Source organism: Poecilia mexicana, unplaced genomic scaffold (assembly GCF_051168715.1).
Source record: "Poecilia mexicana isolate PSO_F unplaced genomic scaffold, ASM5116871v1 scaffold_2, whole genome shotgun sequence".
Classification (NCBI taxonomy): Eukaryota; Metazoa; Chordata; class Actinopteri; order Cyprinodontiformes; family Poeciliidae; genus Poecilia; species Poecilia mexicana.
Genome location: NW_028263371.1, coordinates 55,123,232 through 55,129,539, shown reverse-complemented (window position 1 = coordinate 55,129,539; position 6,308 = coordinate 55,123,232). Strand labels below are relative to the sequence as shown.

Here is a 6,308-nt window from a genome sequence, read left to right as displayed (position 1 = left end):
TCAATTGGAGATGATGGAACAAAGGATTTTACCTAAAATCAAAAAGATTATGGACAACCCCAAGTATCCTCTTTATGAAAAACAGTGTTTTTAGTCAGAGGCTTATCCACTTTTGCTGTAACACAGACTGCTACATGGAATCTCGAATAATTTGAGCACAACAACATTTAATTTTCCTTTGGGATCAATAAAGTATTTTTGAATTTGAAACATGAAATACCTGAACTAAAAAACAGATCTGAACAAGAATTAATCTTAACTATTATTGTACAATTAACTTAAACCAACTTTTTCTTATATTTCTGATTAATTTATGTAAGCATACAGGAGGATTAAAATAGAGCCAAGGTGAAATGTCTGAGTAGTTGAACAAAAATTTATCATCACTGTAAATATCTATATTTTTAATAAAACTAATTTATATGTTTGTTTTGCTGTCCTCAGAACTTCAATATTTTTTATTTATTTGTACAAAATATGTACAACAAATTACAAAGATGAACATATGATTGTGTTGAGGACTAAGGAAAGCAAAATAAAGATTACAAACACAAAACTAAACCAAAGTTTTGGCAAATTACATTATAAATATGATGATGACCTATTTGGGTTATAAAAAGGAGTACATTTCTGCCAAAAAAAAAAACTGGCAAATTTTGAGATTAATCTCAGAGATTTTCTGGAAAAAAGTCGAAAATGTTCTACTTTTGTACCTCATAAATTTTCAAGATTTTTAAAGAAAATTTCTATGTACAATGACCCTAAAACGCCGTCGTAGTGACACGACACGACCATTTGAAATGTACTTTTCTTCCTCCTGTAATGCTGCTGTAGTTTGAACACTGCTTCCTCATTTCAATCACGTGACGTCTCAGGCAGTCAGGCGGAAAAGAGTTTCTACTTCTGCGAAGACTGCGTAGGCTAACGGCGCATTCCCGCCATCTTTCTCGGAAACAGCGTAAGTGCGGTTCGTGAATGGGCTGAGCTGTAGTTCCCGAACGTAAAACCTGCGCAGGATTTTTTTGGTACCGAGCGGAGAGGAGATGCACACGGCACTCGAGTGAGGTAAAGCGTTTGTTTTCATTCACTCCCCCAACATGGACTCTGGTAGCCGGAGTCACGGAGCTCTGTTAGGCACATTTGGAGAGAAACAGAGGGCCGTAAATGACTCGCCGTTCCCCGCTGACACCGGGTTATTTCCCCGGCGGTCGTATGCTAGCTAGCGTTAGCTGGTTTAGCTGTTGTTGGTGAAGGTTAGCGTTAGCATGAGGCGAGCCATGAGGTTTGCTGCTTCCTTTGATTCACAGGAAGCTGAGAAACTAACCGGTGATGAAGTTAAATATTACTATTTATCAGTGTTTATGTTACTCCACATCCGCTGTAATATTGTGTTTTATCTCCTGGGATGTGTGGGAGTTGTTTTTTTTTCTTTTAGTTTGAAGCGGAAGAGATTTGCTAAGGTATGCGCACCACGTGTCGCTCCTCTGTTGGTCCATTGATCATTGATTGGTTGAGTTGATTGGAGGGAATATGCCTGCAGTTGGTTTACTGTGATTTCTCTGTCTTGTTTCACTGGGACAAACCATCCGAACTGGTTTGTGTTCGTTGACCCGATGGAGCTCCACCTCCTGATAAATACACCGTCACAGTGCAGAGGTGGTGCCAGTGGACGAGTTCAGACTCTATTAAAGCTCATTGTGCCGACAAAGTAGTAATAATAAATAAATAAATGAATAAAAAACATGTCCGTGAGTCGACTATAACTGAGATTGTACAATATGTTTACAAATCAAAACAAATAAGCACACATTAAAACAATATATTTTAAATATTTATATTGTATATTGGATAAATATACATTTCTATCTGTGAGAAATGTTGTATCTTTGTGCATATACAACTAATTACAAAATTCATTCAACCCTAAAATATTTATAGCTATCTTTAACTTATTAAATAAATTTTGTAGTTATTAAAATATACATACTATATATGTATTTTTTTAGGGTGGAAAAAGTTAACTAATTTAGTAATCAAATAATAAGCTAGAAAATAGTGACTCTAATGCCATTTGCTGAAAGAATAACACCCTGAGAGCAGCAATTAATACAGGACTGGACAAAAAATATAAAATTAAGATGGACATTTTTTCTTTTTCTGTAGATATATGCAACATTATACAAATGATATTGGCAAAAAAAGAAGTAATTGCTTTTCTTTTGGTGAATCATAACTAGCCTTTCAGTTAAGGTCAGAGTTTATGGTTCATTGATAAGACTGGCCTAAATCTTTGTAATGTTGTGCGGACCTTCAGTGAAGGTGTGATTTCTGCTGGTCCTCCTGTGGTTCTGGCATAAATCACACCCTGAAGCACAGCTAGCATCCATGAAGTTTCCCAGCTGTTAGCTCTGGGTTTAATTTGATGCTACGCGGTTTCATGGTGTGAGATCTGGGTTGGTTCAGATCTTACATGAACACCCGTGTTTTTTGTACTGCAGCGTGCTTGTCGGTCGGAACCGTTTCGGACGTTTCTGCTTGGAGGTAGGAATTTCAAAGGAGTGTGTGCAGCTGGGAAATCACTGAGCGTGCAGAGCAACAGCTGCACACACGTATGAACAGCTGCTGGGAAAACGTCTATATACAGCGAGGCGGATGGAAAGAAAATATAACAATAGATCTGATGTTTCTCTTTGTAGTTTCTCCTCTAATCTTGTTGAGCGGTCCCCAAGAAAAAGTTTAAATTCAATCCAATAATCTCAATAACAAAATTTTGCTAGATGATAAATAGTCCCAGTAATTGAAGCGATAAATGATAATATTGTTGTTTTGAGACCATTTTCAAATAATATATTGATAATAGCATAACAATATAAGTTCACCCTTTCTAAAGACCAATAAACTAATTTTGTAACTGGAACGGGAAGATATTTTAAATAACATGAGGAAAAAGAAAACCCACTTACAACCAAAACCACAAATAAAATCAATTCTGAAGTTTTTGTAAACAAATTTGCCCTTAAAAAATGACGATTGACGATTATTTCAATAATCGATTAATCATGATTAATCGTTTGAGCCTTAATCTCAGCTGTAACCAGCGTCAGGATGGTGAATAATTCAAATCTTTCCTCACATCCTGCTTTGCTGAGTTTCCTCTGAACTTGCAGGAGTTGTGCTCTGCTTGCAGCTTCCACTGATGTAAAATGGATGAGATGAAGGTTTGCTTCAGTTCTCGCTCACTTCCTGCTAAGGCGTCTGACAAGGCAACCGAACCTGGAGTTTTACACGTTACAAACCTCCAACACCAAACTTGCATCAGTGCCTGCTTACTGACAGCTCTTCTTACATGAGTAAAGCCTGTTCCTTGTTCTGAAATGCCACCACTCTTTGAATAATAGATCTGTGTTGTTTCAGGAGGAGTGGATTCATATTTAAAAATGAAACATCTTGTGTGAATGAGACTCTGTGCAGTGTGGAGGGAAAACTGCCTTATCTCACTTTAGCATCGATTTCAGTTCCTGTAGATTTATGCGACAGTTCACATTATTGCTTTTGGTAATTGTTATCACCCAGAGAAATTTATGATGCATTCACATCAGCTCTGTTTAGTCCACTTTAATCCAGCTCCAGTCCATTTGTCTGGAAAGTCTGGTTCAGTTGGGGAGGCGTGAATACGTAATCGAATCAAAAAAGTGAACTCTTGTTTGTCTACAAACCTCGATTTGGTTTGGTTGAAGTGAATTCTGGTGCAGTTTTAATGTATATGTGAATGCCAAGTGGACAAGTGGTTCTTGGTGCAGTGCCCCCACAGGCGAGGAGGGGAACAGGTTGCTCAAAGGCTTTGATTTATTTGACAAAATGCAGACAGAAAGAGAACCACAGCAGCTGAAAAAGTAACAAACCGGACGACCAAGATACCATACATGTATCTTCAAAGAGTTTCTGTTGGTGGGACAGATCTCTGGTTGCAGTCAGTCTGACTGAGGCTTCTGATTTATTGTGCTTCTGTTGCAAACGTGAGCAAAACTTTGTCAAAAAAAGACAATTTCAGTGTTTCCATTAAATAAGAAACAATTAAAATCTGATTAAAATCATACCACCACACTCTTACTACTTCCTGTCGTCTTCTTCATCTTTGACACAGTTAGTTATTGGCAAGCACTGCTAATCCACTTTGTTTGCTTTTGCCACTCCTTTTCATTCTTCTGGCTGTACAGTTAGAGATGTTGGAGTAGGGGATATGATGCTTGCCCATTATGAATGATGGAAGACATGACATATTTTATCTAAAATGGCTACAGTTATTACTATTACCATTTCTATTACCAGTTGGGTGGAAAAAAGCAGGAGGAACCATCCACATTCTCCAACCTCACCCCAGATCAGAGGACAGTTTCTCTTCATGGACTCTAGAAAACAACATTAAAGTCCTCCTATAACTGAATTTATTTAGTTTTCCTCTAGTTATTCTGGCCACTAAAAGCATTTTTACACTCCGTGTCATATTCACCTCGAACTGCAGATGTTATTACCGCCTTGGCAGGAATCTCCACAGCCGTAAACATTACAAGGGCAGACTGCTCCCTATTAATCAAATATACACACTAATAATTCATTTAAATTCTGAGGTTTCACATCATGCCAAAGTTTGTGTGTTAATTTAGGGGTAGAAAAAGTACAACTGGATAGCAGAGCCATTGCAGCTGGAAAAATGAGTTACTTTTTAGATTAAGTTCAGACATTTTTTAGGAAAAACATGGACATTTCTGATTTCCAAAAGTCAGAAATTTTCAAGAAAAAACTTGAGATTAATTTCACATATTTACTTGAAAAAATTTGCAAGTGTTTGACTTTTTGAAACCAACTGAAAATTTCTGAGATTAATCTCAAAATTTCTGAGTATTTTGACAGAAATTTATTGGCCCTAATAAAATGTCAAACAACAAACAGAAGAAAAGTCGGGATTATTTCCTTTGACTTGACATATTCCTATAAATCCCAATAGAAACTGATATTTTGATTTATTTAAACAGAGTTTTGCTACAGGATGAAACCGTTTGACGTGTGCTTTTACATGAAATAACCGTACAGTGTTAATTTACTGCCTCAGTTATAAACACCTACAGGCCTGAATGAAGTAGATTCCTCCGTAAAGCAGGAAAATGCCTCAGTTTCCAAGTCATAAATCTTAACAAGTACGACGCTGTGACTGGGAGTGCTGGAAGCGCTGGGAACCAGCATCTGGGTTCAGCAAACACAGATGGGACCCCGTGAGTTCATCTGTTGCGCTCACACTCCTGTTTGCTGTGGCTCCACATTGGCTCACAGTAAACTGATTAAAAATAGATATGTGGGTCTAGAACAGCTTCCCAGGTGGTTCTGTGGTGCTTTTTGCTTATTGATTGCAGCAATATGATCAAATATTGGAGAATTTATCAGAACTGAGCCAGATATGAGATTATAATGATCTTAAGTGAAAATATAATTTTTGTCATACATTTAAGCAGAAAAATAACTCAAATTTCTACTTCTGCCTTTTTTCTTTATAGCATTTATTTATGGTTTCTTGATTTTCATACACAGATTTGATCAAAATAAATAAATTCTTGATTTCCTGATGCAGTGTTGAAGTAGTGATATCTTCATCAGAGGCATAGGTGGCACTCTTTTTGTTTTCACATCCTGGCAGTCTATTTGTTTCATGGGTTTTCTCATTCGGAGAACAAGATAAAAGTAGCAGCCATCTTTCAGCCAGCTGACCAGCTGAAAGAGGGTGTCCAATTTAAAAGAGCTAAACTAGTGTGAAGGTTGTAAAACCGGAGCTTTTGAAAACCTGATTAAAACCTGAGTTTGACCAAAACTCTCCTGTTTCCTGAAAATAAGAGTTTATGATCCAACGTATTAACAAAAATACTCAAATTTTCACCGTGTTTGAAAAGGAAAACAAAACTTTGACAAATTAAAGCTACTGTTGTCTTAGTATCTGGTTAAAACCTGTATTTTAATGTTTAAAACCAGTGTTGGTGACAGCAGCTGGTTCCTAATGAACTCACTGCTAACAGAGCTGTTTGGTGTATTTGTTGTTCTGCTGCTAATGGTCCCAATCTGCTCTCCATGTAACACCATCCCACACTAATGCTGCTTATGAGACAGTCATTTATGCAGCTGCACAGTGAGGCAGTGTGATATTTATATCTGTAGGGCTTTATAGGGTGATACTCCAAATGGTCAGGTCAAAGCCACTGATTCGGTTTTAGATGGCTGCCTGCAGCAGAAGCAGCCTCAGGTGAGTCAACCTGTTTTATTTT

At 37.3% G+C, this 6,308-nt stretch overlaps 1 protein-coding gene across 1 annotated transcript in view; it reads left to right on the top strand.

The window, feature by feature from the left end:
• Window positions 1–882: 882 nt before the first annotated feature.
• slc39a10 (solute carrier family 39 member 10) overlaps window positions 883–6,308 on the top strand; it is a 28,328-nt gene continuing 22,902 nt past the window's right edge. The window contains exon 1 of the mRNA XM_088003167.1: window positions 883–1,065. The gene's annotated coding sequence lies outside the window, so the exon portion shown is untranslated. The remainder of the gene's footprint in view (window positions 1,066–6,308) is intronic.